Here is a 24200-nt window from a genome sequence, read left to right as displayed (position 1 = left end):
CAAATAAAAAAAATAAAAACCCTTTAATGAAGCTGGCATGTACTATTCATGCGAGATCTTAATTTGTAATATTACCTTACACATTTCCTTTATTTTCCCTTTCTATCCCAATAAATTACTCCATTGTGAAAACCAGTATTTTCCTATTTTGGACCTTTTGGTATGTATATATGTATGTCTTTATGTATATAGCCCATACATGTACATACCCCTTAACAGCAGTAATACAGTACATGTTACAAAATAATATGAGACTCCCATTCTCCCGTGATAAGCGGGGTCACTTAGAAACATATAAAACAAAAAAAGGACGCAAAAGAGAAAACAAAAGACAAAATGTATACCAATTACAGTAGGTAACATTTATATAAAAAGCACAATAAATGCGTACAACATAATAAAAAAATATGTATTAAAAATCTACCGAGGGTATACTGTATATCCAAAATTGTTCCTTTTGTAGGAGGATATTATCTATATCTCCTCTTCTTGCATCTCTTGGAACAATTTCAATTCCTCTAAAATGTAATCCATCAGGTTTTCTCCCCATGGAATGTCAAAAAATGCTGCGCAAGGTTGTGAATCTTTTTACCTTTATCCAGATTTATTTGGGCACAATTTTGGATCTATCTATCTAGATAGATAGATAGATAGATAGATAGATAGAAACAATTTTGGACATATACCCTCGGTGGTAAGGCTCCTGGAGGTTTGAACGAACTAATAGAACTGGTTCCCTTCTTGAAATGAATTACAAGTGGCCTCATCCATTACTTCATAATATCCAGACCCTGTGTTTTGAGTGTTCAGTGCTATATTCTTTGCTGGCTATGTCTATAGGGAGTATGTTTATGAATTAATATTATTATTTTAATATATATTTGTATGGATTTAAGCATGGCGATATTTAGGTTTATGATTACAATTTGTATGTTCCATTATATATATATATATATATATATAAAATACAAAAGGGGCACATCAGAGACAACAGGTGGTTAAATGTATAACACCTGTGGAATAAATACGTAGAATATCCTTATAAGAATCCAGGATGAGATATGATCTATAAAAGAGAAAAATGCCAAGATGGTGAAGTACGTTTTATCATGTAAATAAACCGCAAGAAAAGTGGCTACTTACAATGTAGCTGAAAGAAACAAGCATGTAAGGATAAAATCCTTTCTGTGACTGCAGCAGAGGGGCTGGTGGTGTCAGGAACTCCTCTCAGGTTACACACTGTGTCCACAAGCACTGAAGTTTCCTTGGTTGAAAGTAAAACTCAACAGTCCCAATAGCCTTAAATAAGGCTTTTCAGCACAGGCAAGAGAATAAAATGTCCTTACTTCAGACAGACAGGGAGATCTATTCAGAGTGAGAGTCTCTGAATAGATCTCCCTGTCTATCTGTCTGAAGTAAGGACATTTTATGGAGATAGCCTAAAAAGAGAGGAGGAGAATTTTGAAAGTAATAGAGGATTTAATAGGAAGCCAGGAGACAGATTTAGGAGAGAGTGAAGTGATTCTAGCAGCAGCATTTAGGATAGATTGAAGGGAAGACAGGTGAGAGTCAGGAAGGCTGTGTACTGTAATAAAAGGTTACAGTAGTTGAGATGGGAGAGAATGAGGGCGTTTGTTAGAGTTTTAGCAGTAGCGCAACAGAGAAAAGGGCAATTTTGTGAATGTGAGAGGACGATGTGAGGGAGGAGTCAAATGTGACATCAGAGTCTATGTGATTGTTATACTGGGTGTTTGAAAGTACTGCCAACAGTAATGGAGGGGTCAGAGGAACATTATTTGTTTCTAGAACCTGGTTTTGAACAATGTTGTGATCATTGGGTATGGTTTCTAACTTATAACTGTAAGGAATCCGTTCCTGGGTTTGGCTGGAGCTCACTCCTGCAAAGTTGGTAAGCTCTTAGACAGCCCTTCCCTTGGATCTGCAAGCACTATTACCTGTGCTTGCAATCACTGCAGCTCTGTCTCTCTGCTCTGGCATTGGAGGAATTCCCACACACCCCTGTCTTGGGATTGGCTATCTGCCCTCCTTATACTGGGCTCTCCCTTTCCCTCATTGCTGAGCATAAACCAAGATTCACTTGGATGTAACTGTGTTTGCCACAACCACTCCTGCCTTAGCCTTGCCTTGTTCCTGAGTGATGGTAGGCGTAGATAGAGCACAGCCGAAGATATCCTGCTTCTGGTATCCAGAGAAGGAAAAATAGCCAGGCAACTCCAAACTGACGAAAAGGTGAATTTATTGCAAGCTAAACATACAGTAAAAACGGACTACATGAACGCACCTACGCGTTTCATGCAACAGCACTTTATCAAGGTGTTTCTGAGACCTGCTTCATTCACCCCAAGCAGAGGTCTGCTTCCTGGTTCCTGTACTGAAGCGCTAGATCCCCAGTGCTAGTCTTGCCTTGTTCCTGAGACCTGTTGCATTCACCCCAGGCAGAGGTCTGCTTCCTGGTTCCTGTACTGAAGCGCTGGATCCCCCGTGCTAGTCTTGCCTTGTTTCTGAGACCTGCTGCATTCACCCCAGGCAGAGGTCTGCTTCCTGGTTCCTGTACTGAAGTGCTGGATTCCCAGTGCTAGTCTTGCCTTGTTCTTGAGAGCTGCTGCATTCACCCCTTGCCGAGACATTAATCATGGGCCACTCCTTGTGCAGAGGCCATTCCCGCGCTTCAGCTGCTACGCTGAAGCGCTTCGCTCCAGCCTACCAGTTACCGAACCCCAGCCTGGATTTCGACTACTCTGACGTCTTCAACTCTGACCCCGGCTTGTCCATGGATTACCCTGCCTTCTCCAACCCTGATCCGGCTACGATTGACTACAAACTGTTCAATCCAGAACCGGATTCATGTTCTAAGTTCGGTGTATTCACATCCCCACCTCAGCCCCACGGTCCGGTCCTGGTTTGTGGTAAGAACATCCGTTACAGTTCAGCACCACAAACTCGGACCCGCTGTGGTGAGGGTAGGACTGATCCTGTCTGAAATGCTGTCTGAAAATCGGTTCCTGTTTGAAATACTGTTCCCTCCTGAAACTCATTCCCTGGTTATAGGCCTAACTCCGTCTGAAAGACAGCTCCATAAAGAACTCCTTATTAAGGCCCAGCACCTTAGAGAGTTAAAACAGAGTCTGGCCTCCTGTGTCCGTTCCCCTGGCTTCCCTATGACCTGGGAAAACGTGGATCCTGTGGGACTGACACTCTCCTCGCCAGCTACGCTGTTACTGGACAGTTTCCCTGCGCTACTAGTTCTGTTACTAAACCCTTGGGGGTACCTCCTTCTCCTGAAAATTACCAAACTGATTTTGTTCCTCTAAAGCCAAAAGAAGAGTTTGCCACGATTCCTGGTTTAGATTCAACCTCTTTTCTCTGACTATGATGTTTTGCCTGCTTTAACCCCTGCTTGTAAACCCTTAAAGGTACTGTAACAGGGGAGTTATCCCTGTTCAGGTAATGTGCCTCTAATCTAGCAATGTGGTGGTTAACTGCTGGTAGTCAATTAACAAACACCACCTGCCTGTTTAGATGGCTTAGAAAAGCCTGTCTTTTGAGACAGAAAGAGAGACTCCTTAGCTCACAACTGAGCTGAACTTGGAGACAAACAGTCTTGAGCCCTGCCAGAAGAAACAGCAGAGCTGCTTTCAAGACACAGGGGAAACTTCTAAACCTGAATGCTGACACACCCTGAGGAAAAGGGAGCTGAACCAGGGACAGAGAAGATTTTCCCTCCAAACCACAAGGAACAGATAAGACTTTCATTTATGAGACTTCTTATATCTGCTTATTTCATGCTATATGTTTGGGGCTGGGAGACATGCTTATCTAAGGGAGTTGTGAACTGCATAGTATTTCACTAGAAATACTCCTAAGTGAATAGAAGCTTTATTTACCCTTGTTTGGATGGTTTCCTGATGTTAAGGAAACCGGTGCAATAAAAAGCTTATTTAATTTCACTATAATCAGTCTCCCTTGCATACCTCTGTGAGCGTCCGCCTACATATGGTGTCCGAAGTGGGACGAGAGGTGGTCTTTGAAGTTAGAAAGGACCGGAGATTTGTTCTGTGAATTTTTTTTATGCTTTTTGCCTACAAACAGTCTGAGCAACTTTAAAAATAAATAAAAAATCTCATGCAGCAGAGATCAGAGTTAAAGTGATACACACCACTGCACTGAGACTTACAAAACCACAGATGGACTATTTTCCCCAATCCCAAGAGGAGAGAGAGACAGACTGCTGAAGCAGGAAAACCTTATTTGCCTATCACAATAAAGTGTAATATAGTCATTGAAATAGGGGGTTTGCCTTCCAGCCATAGTCAGGGTTCAAGAAGTGAGTTAGCCCTTGAAAGGGATGTCGTTTGTTATTTTCAAATGTCTAGCTGAAGCAGTGAATACAGATGGTGACCCATGAGCGGTACTGATTCTGCAAGTAAAGGCTCCACACCGCATAGGACTACCAGTTGTGAATGGAGTATATGCAGAAAAATGTGGAAATTGACGCAAGACTGTGCTGAAGCAGGGGAATTTTCAGTAAACAAGTGCTGAGGGTAAAATTGCCTACTAGAAAAAAAGGAATTGCTTAACTGTGTAAAAGGTATCCCAAAGTATGAAGAGTGAATGTCATAATACCCAAAGTTGAGACTGAACTCAAACAGAAAATCAAATTATTTAGCAGAAGCAGAGAGATTGCACCTAGCAAGTAAATGGTGTAAAGCAAACAGAAGTTTTTACCTAGCAACTACACATTCAGCATGCCTAATGAGAGATTAATCCTAGCAAGTAAATGGTGTAAAGCAAATAGACATGTTTACCTAGCAACTGCACATCTTGTATACCTGATAAGAGAAAATGCATGCACAGTACTGCTGATATTGTAAAACTTACCCAAGAAAGAAAAAGTCTACAGAGATGCCTGTGAGAGCTACGACCTCTACAAGCAAAATATGCCCACCTGTAGGACTACCACAATTGGGGGTTCTAGCAAATACAGTTGCAACAGCTGCAATAGCGCCTCCTCAGGTCAGGAAGAAAATTACACCCGATAGCCTAAAAATGGAGGACAAGATGCAGCGTTCCTGTAATGAACCCCACTGAAGAGTGGCCCTTCCAGTCAAATAAAGAGGAAGACATCTCTCACGGGGAACCCAAACAGAGTCACACCCACAAAACACCCCAAGAATGGTGGGGGTGTCTGAACTCGGCATGACCCAAAAAGACCGCTCCCTTTTATGACGAATATGATCAGCAGGAGAAAGAGCGGGAGCAGTGGATCACCGAATATTTCCGTCAGCTTTTACAGTTGCAAGAAAAGCCGGGTGGATCCAGTGACGCTGCTAAAACTTCAAATGAAGATGGAGACCCCAGTATCCCTGAAGGGACGGTGTCATCCAAATCAAAAAGGCGGAAAAAGAAAAGCGGTTCTTCACTTACCGTGGAAGGAACAGACACGTCCGCAGATCCTGTGGAGGAAAAGGGGGGCCGAGTTGCCCTGCAGCCTAGAGAAAATGGAGAATTCGTCCTGCGGTTAACCGAATATCCAGAGGGCCCAAGGCAGAAGTCGTGTACCCCAAAGAAGTATCTGTCCAGTGCCAACAGTGAGGAACCCTCAACCAACCATCCCAGGGAAGCGGAGCAATAACCAGTGAGTGTCGATCCCTTGACCAGCCCTGAGGATGCCCTGAAAATGCCAGGCGTGACTGTGATATACTCCGTGAACAATTGAAACAAAAGAAATATGGTTACGCGGAGCTACTGAAAAATAACGTGAAGCTACAGGAACATGTGCTCGCAATGTACTCTGCCGCCAGGACAAAATTGGACAATCTCAAGACTGAGCTACATACTGCAAAGGCTACTATTTCTGCCATGGATGAAAAGCAGAGCCAATCTGATAAAATTATGATTCAGCTGAAGCGGAAGTATGAGGAGGCACTAAAGCACATCTTACAGCAAGAGGTACACACTCTTCGCGTAGAGCTGAATGCCTCAAAACAGGAGATCAACAATATCCAGACAGAGGTGGACGTATCTCAGAAAGAGTTTCAGACACTCCGCAGAGCACTGGATGCCTCACATCATGAGACAAACAGCTGCCGCACAGATCTGGAAGTTTCCAGAAAGGAATTACACAGTCTCACTGAGGAGCTGGACATATCTAAAGAAACTATTGTCAATCTTAATACAGATCTCAAAGTCTCTCAGAAGGAGCTTCAGACCCTCAACCTAGAGAAGGAAGTCTCACGCCAGGAGACTGTCATTCTCAAAGCAGATGTGCGTAAATGGAAGGAGACTGCAAGAGGCCCTGAATAGTACAGAGACTGAAAAAGGAGAAAATTCAAGATTAAAAAGAGAAAACTTAAAACTGAAAGAAGAAAATTTTCAGTTGACAGACGAAGTCAAGGAAAAGAATGAAAAGCTGCACGAGCTTAAAGAAATAAATAGACTTTTGGAAGGTGAGAAGTTTGAAGCAGAGCACCGACTGCAGAACCAACTGCAAGGTCTGCGTACGCACCTCGAGGAGAAGCAGCGAACTCTGCAGGAAGAAAATCTGCAGGCTGTTAAAGAAATTCAAGTGCTGCAGGAACATCTGATGACCCAGTATGTCCCCGCAAAGCAGCATGAGAAACTGAAGGCTACCCTGAGCATCACCAAAGCATCACTAGAGGCAAAGCTTAGAACCCAGGTGACCCGGCACAAAAGGGAGCACAAGAAGGTCCAGAAACTAAAACAAGTAACTGTGGCCCGAGCAAAGAAGTTCATAGTGCTCCAAAATGCAATAAAAATGTTGAAGCAAGCTCAGAGAAAGCAAAGCGTGCAGATAAATTCCTTGAAAAGAGACTTGCAAGACACACTCAAAAAACAGGGATCTCTCGCGGATGAGATTACAGTCCTACAAGGACAAGTATTGACCGTGACTAAGTGTCAGTATCCCACAGCCTCAAAAACCCATGAAGACAAGGGTACAGTGAGAGCTGGGAATACCACTCATCTGAAAGACAAGGTTGCAAAATTTGAACCACCTAAACAAGCACTAGCAAAACCTTCAGCCACCCAACAGGCAACAAAAGAAGATACACTTGCTAGATCAAAACCAGAAGAATCCTTAGCTGATGAAGCTGAAAAGATGGGACATTCTCTGGAAGTGGGTGTGGAATTGCAACTTAACCCCAAAGAGGCTCAACTAGCAACCCCATTGAGTGGGAAAAGGGCAAAGAGGCAGCTTCAAGAGCGGAAAACTCAAAGGGCTGTTTTTAAACGCTCTGCAACTGCTGCCATACAGTATGCCTACAATAAGACGAGCACCCGACGCGAGGGAAATCTCATGACCGCGCACGTAGCAAAAAAGTCTATACTTAGAAAAAGTCCTCCTCGAGCGATTGAGGAGTGCTGATCTCAAGCACCTTCAAGAGGAGACACGAATAAACTGGAGAAAGGGCTCCAATCCCAGCAGGACTGAGGGTTCTCTTCCTCCATCCACTCTCATTCAAGTCACAGAGATATCTAGAATGAGAGTGGAAGGATGGGCTTTGGCCGTGGCAAGCCCGAGCTTCCCACAAACAGGGGAGGTATGTAACAGGGGAGTTATCCCTGTTCAGGTAATGTGCCTCTAATCCAGCCGTGTGGTGGTTAACTGCTGGTAGTCAATTAACAAACACCACCTGCCTGATTAGATGGCTTAGAAAAGCCTGTCTTTTGAGACAGGATGAGAGACTACTTAGCTTACACCTGAGCTGAACTTGGAGACAAACAGTCTTGAGCCCTGCCAGAAGAAACAGCAGAGTTGCTTTCAAGACACAGGGGAAACTTCTAAACCTGAATGCTGACACACCCTGAGGAAAAGGGAACTGAACCAGGGACAGAGAAGATTTTCCCTCCAAACCACAAGGAACAGATAAGACTTTCATTTATGAGACTTCTTATATCTGCTTATTTCATGCTATATGTTTTGGGGCTGGGAGACATGCTTATCTAAGGGAGTTGTGAACTGCATAGTAGTTCACTAGAAATACTCCCAAGTGAATAGAAGCTTTGTTTACCCCTTGTTTGGATGGTTTCCTGATGTTAAGGAAACAGGCGCAATAAAAGGCTTATTTAATTTCACTATAATCAGTCTCCCTTGCATACCTCTGTGAGCGTCCGCCTACAGGTACCCTTTGTGCATTCTTGTAATCCCAAGCCAACGCCACCTTCCTAGAGCCTGAAGATGAACATTCTATGCCCCCAGTTTCCATATCAGATCCCCTTTTCTCTGACTCTAATGCACTGCCTGCTTTAACCCTTGCTAGTTCCCAACCCCTAGGTTTAAAGGCAGACCTTGCACATAGTGCCTCAACTGATGTTCAAGTTGCTGAGCCTGTTGCGGTTCATTGCTCTCTTTCTCCAGTCCCAGCTAAAGTTCCTGCTACTGAGTTCCCTGAGACATCTTCTGAAATATTGATTCCAGTTAAAAGTGATGCTCATGAGTCTGCTTTAGCCAAGAGCAAGCACGCAGATTCCCCTGTCTTTAACACTTTTGCTACACCCAATGCTATTCCTCCTGTGTCTCAGACATTTGAAATTCCTGCCTTTAAGTCTGTTTCCTTGGAACCTCCTACAGCGATTAGTTCCCCTTTTCCAGCCCCTCTAGCTATCACTTCAGAGATCCGCCTATCTGTCTCTGGCCCCTTAGTAAGGTGTGAGTCTCCCCTCACTGCTTCTAAGGATTCTCCAGCACTTCCTGTGTTAACCTGTACTACTGCTATAACTCCTGATGTAAAGCCAGGCTTCCTTCCCTCTGACTCTCCTGTAGTCTGTGTTATGCCTATCACTAATGCTAAAACTCCTGTTTTAAAAGGTGTCTTCTCTGTTATGTCTGTAATGCCTGCAGCTTCGTTAATTGATTCTAAGACCCTTGCCACAAAGTCTCCCATAGAGCCTGATGTCCCCACTATTTACGCTGACTCACATTTCAGAGGCAAGCTTAACTTTCTCTAATTCTGTCGACGTACCTAGTCTGGCCCTTGCTGTTTCACAAATTCCCACTACAGAGACAAGCGCAATGTCCTCTGATTCTATTGAAGTACCTAGTCTGGCCCTTGTTGTTTCACAAATACCCACTTCTGAGACAAGCACAATCTCCTCTGATTCCATAGAAGTACCTAGCCTGGCCCTTGCTGTTTCACAAATTCCCACTTCAGAGACAAGCGCTCTGTCCTCTGATTCTATAGAAGTATCTAGTCCAGTTCCTGCTGTTTCTCCAATATTCCCTTCAGTGACAAGCACAGCATTCTCTGATCCCATTGAAGCATCTAGTCTGGTCCCTGTTGCTTCTCAAATACCCACTTCAGAGACCAGTATACCGTCCCCGGACCCCTGTGCTGTACCTAATGTGACCGCTGCTGCTTCTCAGACATCCAGTTTAGGAATGAACATAGTCTTCATTCTGTAGCTCCTGTAGTAATCAAGAATGACTTTTATTCACTCACTGCAAAGAATAGTTTTTCTCTTAGTCCCCCCACAACTCCTCGTGTAGCCTTAGAGTCTGGGATTCCCACTCCTCAGACAATACTGTCTCTCACTGACTCTTCCACAGTATTTGAAGTATCTGCTACAGACTTCATGGCTGCTACTACTACGAGCTCAGGGTTATCTCTCTTGGAACCTTCTGTAGTACCTGTTCCTCCTACAGATTCAAAGGACCCAGTGTTCAAAACGGAGTTATACGTCCCTGATTCTTCCACAATTTTTGGGGTACCCACTTCTGTCTGCTTTTCCTCTGCCACAAACTCAGGGTTACCTCCCAGGGAGGTTTCTGTAGTACCGAATGTATCTGCTGATTCAAAGGACCCTGTGTTTAAAACTGATTTTTTTCTACACTGATTCCTCTACAGTATTGCGTGAAGCCATTGAATCTGGGACTTCCACTCCTAAGTCAAGTTCATGTTTTCCTGATTCTCCTTCAGTGTTCGAAGTACCCAGTTCTAATTCCAAAACTTTTGTTTCTAAGTCAGTTTTTCCGCTCACCCAGCCTCCTGCGTTACTGGGTAAGATTTGCATTGATCCAAGCTCTCTCTCTTTACAAGCAGCTACAATACCCGTTGGTTCCTGTGTGGTGCCTGATGTATTTCCTCTGGACTCCTTGTTGTCTTCGTGAAAGACTGAAATATCACCATTGAACTTACTTGTCTTGCCTGAGGTGCCTGTCCCCGCTTCTTGTGTGCCCACAGTGGGCACAGGTATGCTTCTCTCTGCTCGTTCTTTGGTGTCTACTGCATCCTCTGCAGATGCCCAGACTTTGGACCTGATGCTCTCTAAAGCTCATATCCCAGGGATGCTGGCCTACTATCATTTTCCAGTACCACGGCAGAGAACTACATAAACACTACTATCGTCACACTCGACTTGTTTGGGATAACGGGCCTGGACTGTATCAAAAGAACTGTGTTTGTATCTTGCAGTGAACCCTCCCACCCTCTACCCTCGCTAACCACTGTCCAGATTTCCTTTGGAGTAATAGCTTCTCACACATTTCTACGTGCCGTTTGAGCAATATCATTACTCTTCTAGGTTGTTCCTCTACGACAACCGACCAAAATTCACTCTGTCTTGTCTTGTACTCTGGGACTAGTGCTGAGTACCGGGCACCTGACTTGTGGCCCTCGGACGTCCCTGTTCTGGATCCTCCGGTTCTTGCACAGCTCTGGATTTCCAAATTGTTTTGTGATGCTTTCTGCGCGTCAAGAATTGCAGTACCTTCGTTTTCTTGTCCTAAGTTTGTACTCGCCAATGGACTGCTGGATCATGGGCCTAATTCCTGCCTAAGACACTTCAGAAACAATTCTATGTCACCCAGATCTCTGATGGATCCTTCTCGTCCAGAGGCCTCGCCTCAAGGGGGGGACTCGCCTCAAGGGGGGGAGGGTACTGTAAGGAATCCGTTCCTGGGTTTGACTGGAGCTCACTCCAGCAGAGTTGGTAAGCTTTCAGACAGCCCTCCCCTTGGATCTGCAAGCACTATCACCTACTGTATGCTTGCAATCACTGCAGCTCTGTCTCTCTGCTCTGGCATTGGAGGAATTCCCACACACCCCTGTCTTGGGATTGGCTATCTGCCTTTCTTATACTTGGCTCTCCCTTTCCCTCATTGCTGAGCATAAACCAAGATTCACTTGGATGTAACTGTGTTTACCACACCCACTCCTTCCTTAGCCTTGCCTTGTTCCTGAGACCTTCTTCATTCACCCCAAGCAGAGGTCTACTTCCTGGTTCCTGTACTGAAGCGCTGGATTCCCAGTGCTAGTCTTGCCTTGTTCCTGTGACCTGCTGCATTCACCCCAGGCAGAGATCTGCTTCCTAGTTCCTGTACTGAAGCGCTGGATCCCCAGTGCTAGTCTTGCCTTGTTCCTGAGAGCTGCTGCATTCACCCCTTGCCGAGACCTTAATCTTGGGCCACTCCCGCTCCTCATGCAGAGGCCATTCCAGCGCTTCAGCTGCTATGCTGGAGCGCTTCGCACTAGCCTAACAGTTGCCGAACCCCAGCCTGGATTTCGACTAATATGACGTCTCCAACTCTGACCCCGGCTTGTCCATGGATTACCCTGCCTTCTCCAACCCTGAACCGGCTACGATTGAATACAAACTGCGCAATCTAGAACCGGCTTCATGGTCTAAGATCGGTGTATTCACATCCCCACCTCAGCCCTGCGGTTCGGTCCCGGTTTGTGGCAAGCATGTCCGTTACAATAACATTTGAATTTGACTTTAGGTTGCAGATAAGAACGTTTTATCCCTCACCACAATTTGTCCATTTTCTTAGTTACATAGAAGATGAGGTCAAAAATAGACATACAACCATCAAGTTCAGCCTATGCTAAATTTAGACGACAGATCCTTTATCCTATATTTGTACTTACAGTATATTGATCCAGAGGAAGGCAAACTCAAAAACCCTGTGACACATTATCCAATGATATCTCTTAAAGAGAAAATAAATTCCTTCCTGACTCCAAATATTGGCAATCAGAACACCTGGATCACCATCATTTCCATGTTTACTTATTTGGTATATCCCTGTATAGCTTTCCTTTCTAAAACGATGTCCAACCTTTTTTTGAAGATATCTATTGTATCTGCCATCACAGTCTCCATAGGTAATGAATCCCACATTGTAACTGCTCTTACATACTCAAGGTGTGGTCTTACCAACGCTTTATAAAGGGGCATAATGTTCTATAGGACCCACTGTATAACTCACATATTGATCTTATAGGACCCACTGCATAAATCTTATACTGACCCTATAGGACCAACTGCATTCACTCCACCAATGGTATACTTAATTGTATTATTAATCCCTAATGTCTCTGTCTCATATATACTGTAGCTGTAAAGCTACGCAGACATGTTTGTACTATGTAAATAAAATGACTTTACAATACACTACAACAACATCATATTGTGATAGAAAGACTGTTAACACAAGACTAACTGACCTGAAACATTATTATTATTATTATTATTATTATTATTATTATTATTATTATTATTATTATTGTTGAGCAACAACACAGCTGTGTCATTAGTTCTGACACCCACGACTGAAATTTGGCATTGGTTTTCTGTATGAATTAATGAAAATGGAAGCAGAATAGCACTTTGTCCGCCACAGGCCTTTGAAAATCAGCTAGTAGGTGATTGCTCCTGTGGGTGGTGATGAATGGCTTGAGTTCTGCTCCTGGATGAGTTGTGACCTTCAGATTTTTGTAAGATCAAAAAAGCTCGGAGCTTTCATCTTTCCTAAAGCTGAACTAGATATTCATTTGTTTGCTGCCTCGTATTCTGCCTACAAGCAAAGTTCTACAGGACACTGTACCATGACGTACAGTATCTCCCTGGGGTTAGAAGCACTGTGAACACACCATATAACAGGATCTAGAGAGAGACAAAGGTCCTTATTCTGTAAGCTCTGATAGTGCAGAAAGAAAGGGGGGGAGAGAGAGAGAATGAAAGAGGAGAGAGAGAGAGATAGTGAAGGAGAGAGAGATAATGAAGGAGAGAGAGAGGGGGACATAATTGTGGAGAGAGAGAGACAGGGAAATATGGAGGAGAAAAAAAGAAGAAAGAGAGATAGGGAAAGTGGAAGAGAGAGGGAGTGACGGGAGAAAGTGGAGGAGAGCAAGAGAGATAGGGAAAGTGGAGGTGAATGTGTGTGTGTGAGAGACAGAGAAAGTGGAGGAGAGAGAGAGACAGGGAATGTGGAGGGGGAGAGACAGACAGAGATAGAGGCACATGTATAGTGAAGGAGGAGACTGGGAAAGTGGAGGAGAGGGAAATGGAGACAGGGAAAGTGGAGGAGAGAGGGAAGTAGTGGAGAGAGAGACAGGGAAAGTGGAGGAGAAAGAGACAGTGAGAGTGGAGGAGAGATAGAGAGACAGGGATAGTGGAGGATAGAGAGACAAGGAAAGTGGAGGGAGAGAGAGGGATAGTGAAGGAGAGGGAGACTGGGAAAGTGGAGGAGAAAGAGAGAGAGATGTAATGTGGAGGGGGAGAGAGCGCAAGAGCGCGAGCGCGCGAGAGAGAGAGATTGACAGGGAAAGTAGTGGAGAGAGTGTGTGAGAGGGAGAGAGAGGGAAAGTGGAGGAGAGAGTGTGTGAGAGGGAGAGAGAGGGAAAGTGGAGGAGAGAGTGTGTGAGAGAGAAATTGATAGTGGAGGAGAGAGAGAGGGAGAGAGAGGGAGAGAGAGAGAGAAATAGAGAGAGAGAGAGAGAGAGAGAGAGAGAGAGAGAGAGAGAGAGAGAGAGAGAGAGAGAGAGAGAGAGAGAGAGAGAGAGAGAGAGAGAGAGAGAGAGAGAGAGAGAGAGTGAGTTAAGGGGAGAGTGTCATGCCTTGATGAAAAAAATAATCTTTGCGTTAGTTGGTGTGGTGATAACATCCATCACTGTCACCTTTCTCAGTATTACTGTCAGCTTGTAATAAACATCCAGACTTCTCCCAGCCGCACTCTAACCCCAGCTAATTTCAAATCTCTCTGAGATATGTCAAGCAGACTAGTTTACTGAAAATGAAATAAAAATCAAATCAACTCTCATCTCTGTGTAGTTTTTTTTAAGTGATGTTGGGGATTTTCTGGAAGTTACTGGATTTCAATTGCAAAATATATTCCAGGCCTAGTACTATAGATACTATGAAATTTCTACTTGCTCAACATAATATAGATCAGGGACGGCCACAAGGGCCACCAACAGGTGAGGATTTCAGGATATCCCTGCTTCAGCACAGGCGACTAAATCAGTGGCTCGGTCATAACAACTGCACCCCCTGCGCTGAAACAGGGATATCCTGAAAACCTGACCTGTTGGTGGCCACTCCTGACATAGAACAAAATAAAGTAGTAGCACAGGTCATATCTGCGTGTTTGGATTGGGAACATTTTCAAATCATTCATATTTTTTCACATATTCCCATAAGTTTGCACAAATGTTTCTGTGGAATTCTGCTATTTGGCTCTTTTGGCAATAAATTGCATTAAATTGCGAAGGTTTACAAAGAGCATGTGAGAGAGAGTGAGGACGAAGGGTAAAGAATAAGCAGGAGAGGCACCTCTGGAAAATACATGCAAATGTTGCAGATTTACCAACATTTTGGGCAGCGGTGAAAACTCAATATTTTCCAGTTTGCGAACTGGTGCAAACATTTGGCATATCTCAATATGAAAAGAAATAGACAACAAAATGATAGATACAATAATAAAGTTGTCCACTTTTAATTAATACAAAACTCCAAGGTTTTAAACAAAGACAAGTAAAAGAGTTGTTCACTCTGTGCTTACTGATAGTAATATTAGAGACAGAACATGAAACACAGACAGAGCTCAGTGCACATCCAGTGAAACCTATACACAGTACAGTGCCTAAATATATATGTAGATATCTATTAAATAAAATGGTCTTTCAGTTTAACATTTTATCCTGTATGTTTTACAATTCTTGTTCAGCTGGTCTTAGCTGATTGGAGGGTGGCTCCCTCCTACCTAATTGAAGCTCATCCCATCCCACATTTAAATGGTTAAAAGCTCACTCCATTGCATCTCCCACTCTCAGGGGAACTTGCTTGCTTGCAGTTTGATTGTGACAAATCTAATACAGAGTGCTTTTCCTGGTATTATACAGGTTAATAAGAGCTTCAATCAGACTTAGAACTATGCAACTAATTTTGACAGATTTATTATAAATCATTCTTCCTGGTAATGCACAGGTTATTAAGAATTTATATTAGTGTTAGGTACCCTTGAGATGGGGTCTGCCGTGTAGTGGCTCAAGGGCTCACAACACTTTGGCCAAAATGTTAAACTAACAGACCATTTTATTTAATAGATATCTATACATATATATTTAGGCACTGTGCCGTGTATAAGTTTCACTGGATGTGCACTGAGCTCTGTCTGTGTTTCAAGGTCTGTCTCTGGTTTTAAATATATATTGCCATGCTCAATCGCACTCCTCTGTGACACTTATATGCTTATATATATATATATATATATATATATATATATATATATATATATATATATAAAGATAACAGCAGGCACTTCAAAGGCTCCAAAGAAATAGGTGCTTGTTCAACAAAAACAACAGGAAACCAGGTGTCCCACCAAGGAGACAAAAAACAGCACTCAAGGTATATTACAAAAGTGTATTTGAAAAAAAGCAGGCACATATAAATCCAACGTTTCGGTCCTGTATAGTACCTTCCTCAGGGGCGTACTGGAGAACACTGCCCAAGGAAAACATATATACCCATCACCCACCTGTGTGCATAATCAAGAACCAGCTGATTGTAATTAAAAACGGGAGTACTGTAGGCGCATGGGAGCCCTGTCATCACTGTGCAGCAGCTCAGCCTCACCACTCCTCTGTTTACACTTAGCTATCAATGCCAGACACACCGCACATGTGCGCCTGCGGGTGGAGCCAGTGAGCATACCAGTCATTGTAAGGCATCCCCCGTTGCCATGGCGACGCAACTAAAGCTTCTGTAACCATGGTTGCGTCGCCATGGCAACGGGGGATGCCTTAGAATGACTGGTGTGCTCACTGGCTCCACCCGCAGGCGCACATGTGCGGTGTGTCTGGCATTGATAGCTAAGTGTAAACAGAGGAGTGGTGAGGCTGAGCTGCTGCACAGTGATGACAGGGCTCCCATGTGCCTACAGTACTCCCGTTTTTAATTACAATCAGCTGGTTCTTGATTATGCACACAGGTGGGTGATGGGTATATATGTTTTCCTTGGGCAGTGTTCTCCAGCACGTCCCTGAGGAAGGTCCTATACAGGACCGAAACGTTGGATTTATATGTGCCTGCTTTTTTTCAAATACACTTTTGTAATATACCTTGAGTGCTGTTTTTTGTCTCCTTGGTGGGACACCTGGTTTCCTATATATATATATATATATATATATATATATATATATATATATATATATATATATATATATATATATATATATATATATATATATATATATATATGTTGTGGTTATTTTGGGGGTTCAATATGAGCTTCTAGGTGTCCTGTATGTTTGATAGTAATATTAACAAGTGGCTCTCTCCGAAATCGGCTCAACCATAGCAAAGAAAATCACACTGTAACAAAGATGGCAGGGGATATTAAGTATTTGTATCAATCTGGGACTTTAGGGGTTAATGTTGGTTAGAAATTATGTTAAAAATATAATAATTGTTATTATGACAGGTCGTAGAAGTATGACCACTAAGGGTGTTAACATCTTCCGTTGGGATAGGCCGTTACAGCAGGAACTTCGGTGGGAGAGGAAGTGTTGCGTTTATTCCAGGATCTGACCCTGGGTGATCTCAACCACAATGAGGTTGATCCGAGGCACTCACACATGATCCGGATGGTGCCCTGGCGAAGTGAAAAAATGCGATCGCCAAAATAGTGACAGATAATAGGCTTTATTGAAACAAACATAGTGGTGAACAAACTAGTCCTCCCACGCGTTTCACGCAGAATATGGGCTTTCTCAAGGAGTAATGAACTAGCAGGAAATGAGCACTCACATAGGTGCTGAGTAATTACAAAAATTGCAAACAGGTTTGACTGATTGCAGGAACAGTGCTAAGCACTTAAATGCATTAAAACCATGTTAAAAGAAAACACATGTAAGCGGAGATCAACAAGCAAAATAGTATGCAAATATAGACAGACCATACAATGGCCATAACATGATACATTCAGTGTGTATTATACGTCTTAATCCGAATGCTGGGATCTAACATGCGTTGTAAATTCAAAGTAAAATCTACTTGCATACAGCTAAAAGTCCAAACACCTGATAATGTTGTAAAATCATATAATGAATCATAATTAGATAATACATAAGCTTGTGATTCAAAAGAAGAATACCAAGAAAAACATGGTGTTATTAAAGTATGTTAAAACACCATAAAAAGAAAGATGCATAAATGAACTGTAGGGGAAACAGGAATATAAAGAAAAATGCAGGGAAACTTAATCCAAACTATCCAACAACAGAATTAACGATGCAGATAATCACACTTTGAGGCAACCTTAGTACACAACCAAGGTGGAATACTGGTGACCCTGAATGTAGTCTCCATATATCATATTTGTATGAGAAGAAAATAATACGTGGCATAAAGCCATCATTAACCTAGCATGATGATTAAATCTGTGATTCAGAGAATCAAACTGTAAGTGTCACCATTTAGCTTCCAAAAGGTGAAACAAAAGGACTCTGAATTTAGGTTGAATCATACAATGATACTGTGTGTCATGGAGCTCTACTATAGGGAACCTTAAAGATACAATGAATAAGACCAAAGTAACCAAACACGAACACTTTCTTGGCTATATGTGACAGATATCTGTAAAATCAAGCTGGATAGGACACTGCATCAGAGGAAGCAGTTGAGATCCCACTCTGAGTTCAGTCCAAAAGGTTGGAGTGTCCCCAGAGTGATGATCCAAAAGGTCTACCTCTGATGCAAAATCCTTACCCTAGCCCCACCCCTGATAGAAATGGGAATATTTTCCAATGCTGTACATTTAAGCAATCGGAGGGAGCCTGCCTGAAGTGACAAAAAATGTTTTAATACTGGGTGGTTAGTATCCTTATTAACCATTAGTCTAACATGTTCTTGTATGCGAATCTTTGACAATCTAGTGGTTAATCCGACATATTGCATCAGACAACCACATGTCAATAAGTTCGGTATATAACATGTCGCCTGACGTGTAATAAAAGTTTGAATGTTATATATATATATATATATATATATATATATATGCGTTATATCCGTGTTTTCAAAAAGTTAGGGTCTTTTACATATAATGACAGATGTTGCAATGGCCACATTTATGTGATCCTTTCAAGGATAGAAAGAATCCCCGGTTGTGATTCCTTTTAGATTGTGTATTGAACATATAAGGTGAGATAAGATTACCGATAGTTTGAGATTTGGAAAAAACTATCCTTTTGGTCTCGAGAAACCATATCCTTAATATGGGGTCTAAGGAAAGAATGGACCAATGCTTTCTAATAATGGCCGATATAGCTGAAGCTTGATCACTGTATTGAGTAATAAAATACGGTGGTTCCTAAGTATTAATATATGGCCAAATATTAGTCCCTGTGTCAGTATTGATATTGGCCATACTTACAGTATAAGGTCCTTCCTATCTCTTGACAATGCATATTCGAAGGCCTCATTGAGATCCTGAATGGCATAACCTCTATCTAAAAAATGTTATTTTAAATCTGATGACCTCTATAGATAATCGTCAAGAGAGGAACAATTTCTACATAAACACAGAAATTGTCCTCTCGATAAAGCATTGCGGGAGTGCTCTTTGTGATAACTGTCACTTTCAATTGTTTTGTCCATATCTACAAAAAGATATAGATCCAAAAACTGCATGTTGGGTCTGTGAAAACAGTCAGTGAAAGATAAACTGTATGTGTTATAATTAAAATAATAAATTAATGAAATGAGATCAGAAACAGAACCTTTCCAAATAATGTGTAGGTCATCAATGTAGCGCTTGTATAGCACCACATTGTGACAAAATGGATTACTATCTCCAAACACATGGAATTTTCCCCACCAACCCATGAATAGGTTGGCATAGGATGGAGCAAAGCAACTGCCCATAGCAGTCCCACGTGTTTGGAGATAGAAATAACCATCAAACTGCAAATAGATATGATTGAGTAAATTAGCGATGCTATCCAAAAGAAACGTGGTGTGCACTGGTGATAGAGTAGACGTGTGTTCTATATCATGTCTAATGGCTGTGATGCCATGTGTATGTGAAATGATAGGGTAAAGTGATACTACATCAAATGTGACCCAAATATAATCAGAGTGCCAAGTGAAATCATGCAAAAGTGATAAAACATGTTTTGTGTCAAGAAAGAATGAGGGTAAAGTGCGGACTAATGGCAACAGGAAGTGATCAACATAAATAGACAAGTGCTCACCGAGGGACCAAATACTGGAAACTATAGGTCTACCCGGGGGGTGCAATGAGTGACTTGTGTATTTTAGCTAAATGGTGAAATATGGGTATAACCGGGTGTTGGGTGTAAAGATAATCACATTCAGTTCTTGAAAGAATATGCACCATGATACCCTCTTCAATCAACTTTGAGAGCTCTAACTGAAAAGTCAAAGTGGGGCTGTGTTGCAGTTGGTAATAAGAGGTTAGCTCGTTCAACTGTCTGAGTGCCTCCATTCTGTAATACTCACTATCAAGGACCACCATTGCACCCCCTTGTCTACATTTTTCACTATGATAGATTTGTTGTCTGAAAGTATCTGATCTATTGTGATATTGATTGATACCTGACACATGAATGCCCTGTGATAACAAATGAAAATCTTTCTCTACCAGTTTTTGAAACATGTTGATAGCTTGACCCCTAACAAGAAAAGGATTATGGGGCCTATGCAGAGAGCAGCGCTAGAATAAATTGGAGAGTTTAAGAAAAAGTAGCTTTAATGGAGAGTTTTATTCTCCATATGCAGAAATGGGCGAAATCCGCTATTTTTAGCATTACTGCATGTGGAGAATTGTAAATGAGGAGATGCGCGCAGCTAAAAGGGAGAAAAAAAAATCGCGCATTTTTTTTTTTTCCCTATAGCCGGCGAGCTCCTGCTTCTTGCTAATTTTAGTTGGCGGATAAAATTGATGAAAATCGCGCCAAAAACAGCCGCTAGATGGCGAGCGCGCCTTTCTGAATTTGGATATTTTTCAGACTGGCAAGATGTAGTTTCCCGCTGGTATCGGGAAGATTGGACCTGTTGGGAAAAAACATTTTGAAACACAATTTACGTATGAATTTGTGTAGGTCTACTACTGTAGAAAACAAATTGATTTTGTGATGCGGTGCAAAGCAAAGTCCCAGATGAAGCACGGATATCTCTGTGTCTGAAAGAGAATGGTTGGACAATGGTTGGACTTCTCAATATTCAGTGTCTCTGTCGTTTGCTCGGCATTCCTCCTTTTGTTTTTTCTCCAGCCTCGTGGTGTCTTGCGTCATTTTTTGCCTATTAACCCATGAAGTGATGGAATATCTGGATTGTCAACTCTCATCTCCAGGAGACAAATTGGACTCATTTTCCAAAAAGGAGACATTATATAGAGAGTTCATAATCAGAAACATCTCGGTCTGATTTGTGTTGAGATTTTTCAAGATAGACTTTGTCTTGGACTGTGCATTCTGTTTCTTAGAACGATTACCAACTTTTTTTATTGTATGTTGGTTTTTGCCATAAATCAACTTGTTTAAGTTCATAGTCAGTCTTATCTCTTTCAAACTTTTTCTGCTTTGTAATTGTAAAATCATATAATGAATCATAATTAGATAATACGCAAGCTTGTGATTCAAAAGAAGAATAACAAGAATAACATGGTGTTATTATGTTAAAACACCATAAAAAGAAAGATACATATATGAATTGTAGGGGAAACTGGAATATAAAGAAAAATGCCTCAATGCCTGCATTTTAACTCTGCTTGTGCGTGTATTATTGTATTAATATTTTATTTATAAAGCATCCTGCACTATTAGTGTTTTTCCGTTCCCCTTTTTTCCTGCCCTCCATCTCCTCGCCCTGATGGAAATAGAACGAGGGTCTGGGTGGACTTTAGAGTTTATTACTCTGGACAACCACATTGCTTGGACTCCTCACGGACTAAGTGAGTGGGTTATTCATCTATTAAACAGTCACCTGTTTTAATTCTACTGGTTTGCACTAATTTTTTTCTTTTTTCATATACATCTGGAATCATTTATACTCCGGAATAATTTGTCGCCCTTCCCTTGGATTGAGTCCTTTTCAGGATCAGCACTACTTCCAGAGATTGTATATTAGATGTTTAACATATTTTTATCACATACACAATTTAATTAATTTCCACAATTTAAATGATATTTGCGCTTGATTCTCTTTGGTATTATTCTATCCTTGGCAGCAAAAGCATCTACTCTGATGGAGATATGAACTGAAATCAGGATCCAGGGCTTTGGTCCTATGCGCATCAGCTCGGATCCCTTTGGTCAGTTCCAACTTCCCATGCTCCCAAGTCCCACCCCTCATAGTGTTCTTAGACACTGGCTCCTCCCACAGCACTGACTGGTCCATTCCAAATGCCCGCCTCACTTCTGATTGACTCAACGGATGAGAAGTCCCAGCTGATTGGTCGGAACCCGGTTCTCCATGTTTCCAAATGAAGGTGGGGAAACTATAGAAGCTGGGCTCCACGGTTATTCATGGTTGGTCTTGGTGTCTATAGATCAACAGTATTGTGAGCTGTGGGGACCTGGGGCAGTTATCCCTTGTCACTGGGATATCCAGGAATTAACTGATCAGGGAAGGAATCCAGGATAAGCCAATTTTGGCAGTGTCTTGCACATAGCAAGCTACCGGTCTCCCATATTCCACATTCTTGGTGAATTGTTGCTCTGTCTCTGTATTGTGCTGCTCGCCATTTGCTCTGGCCAAAATAAACTCTTATTTATTTAACTCCCATGTTCTGCCGTGTAGTCTGATCAACACTTACCATGACAGACTTCACTCCATAAAACAGACATTATGGAATTGGAAAATGTACTATATAGAGAAGAGCCACCACATTAATAAAGGGGGTGGATAATCTGATTTATGAGGAAAGACTAGCTCTATTTACATTAGAAAAGAGGTGTCTAAGAGGGGATATGATAACTATATGCAAATATATGCAGGGACAATACAAGGATCTTCCAAAATAACTATTCATCCCAAGGGCAGTACAATGGACTCAGGTCATCCCATAAGGTTGGAAGAAAGGAGATTTCACCAGCAACAAAGGAAAGGGTTCTTTACAGTTTGGGCAGTTACAATGTGGAATGCATTCAATTCCCATGGAGATTGTGATGGCAGATACAATAGATATCTTTAAAAAAAAGGTTGGACATCTCTTTAGAAAGGAAAGGTATACAGGGATATATCAAATAAGTAAACATGTGAACGATGTTGATCCAGGGAGTAATCTGATAGCCATTATTAGGGTCAGCAAGTCATTTATTTTTTCAACCTAATGAAATATCGTTGGATAATGTGTCACGGGGGGGGTGGGGGGGTTGTGTTTGCCTTCCTCTGAATTAATATACTGTACTGTAGGTACAAATATGGAATGAGTATCAGTCATCTGAATGTAATGTAGGTCGATCTCGATGGACGTGTGTCTTATTCCAACCTCATCAACTGTGTAACTATACATGACTAAACATTCAATAGCTAAAAACAGTATAGATAGATACAGACCTGCATGTCATGCTGCATTTTGAAAGCATGCTTAGTATGCACAGTATATCCTAGCAAATAGCAAGGTCTGAATAGAAATGACTGTGCTATTCATCATAATGTTTTCTTCACAGGATATTCTAGCACTACCTGGATATAAAGAATTACATAGAATAACATAACATAAGTTTAATGCTAATCGTTTGAAGTTAATGTTCTGAGACAGAAACTTTTTAATGTCTCCAGGGGCTCATTGAGTTATTTGACACAATGACACAGTAAGAACAGTTTATGGTGCGTGGCATTATCTACCGAAGCTTTTATCATTACTGTATATGTTATTTCATTACATAGGCAAATAGTGATGTTAGCCATATACTGTATAAGACCTTGGCCATGTTTAGCGCTTGCTGGCGGAAGCATGCTGACGCATGCTCCCGCTCAGCACTGACCCCCTACAGCCGCAATTAGAATGGCTTTAGTATAGGGGCTCACCTGCGCTTCCACGCGCTTGCAGAAGGGCAGGTCTTAGGGGAATTTAAAATTCCCCCGCTTGCCGGCGCGACAGGCCGGTCACGTGAGAGGTTCGCCCAATGAGGGTGAACCAGCTCCGTGACGTCACTGGCCCGCCCCCGGCCAGTGACGCGCCCGCCCCTGGCCCGCCCCCTGACGGCCCGCTGACAGCGCGTGCGGTAAGCATCCGCAAGGCCAGGGAAAGCACCCGCTTTCCCTGCGCCTCAGCGCGCCTCAGCACGCCAGCAGAAAGCATTGGAAAGGCCTAAGCCAGTGTATTACTCACTCATGTAACTGGATACTGGGGAGCGCAGGTATATATAGAAGAGAACAAACACAAGCATATAGTGCAAATATGTCTGTTCAAATGGTATGGTTCTTAGAACAAAATAGCCCAATGAGATTTCAACTTACAGATTTCTCAAAGGACTTGTGTATGTAAAGGTATCTTTGTTAGATTGGTGGTTAACATCCAAATCCCCCTTGAATCAATATGATGGGACCTTAGCAGGATGAAAAAGAGGCACAGGACATAGTGCTGACTGTTCCGACTTTTATGTATAAAATCAATATAACAATTTGCACTCACATTCTGCAAATCAAGTCAAGAAGATAGGGATAATATCCCCGCCGAGGTGTATGTCCACTCCCACAGGTAAGATAAACAGTAGGAAAAAGCAGGCACCAATAACACAGGAAAAAAAATGAATGAAGGATATCCAAGGGAGCGTGTTCCCATTAAAAAGTGCAAATTAATTCAAGCTGTTTTAAACACAGCTTTTAGACAGAGGTTAGGATGAGATGCAAAGCCATTAAACCCACTCACAGACATGTTTCAACCTTGATGGTTATCATCAGTGTGAGGT

Source organism: Ascaphus truei, chromosome 10 (assembly GCF_040206685.1).
Source record: "Ascaphus truei isolate aAscTru1 chromosome 10, aAscTru1.hap1, whole genome shotgun sequence".
Lineage (NCBI taxonomy): Eukaryota > Metazoa > Chordata > Amphibia > Anura > Ascaphidae > Ascaphus > Ascaphus truei.
The sequence above is the reverse complement of the archived record's forward strand: the minus strand, read 5'-3'. Positions refer to the sequence as shown.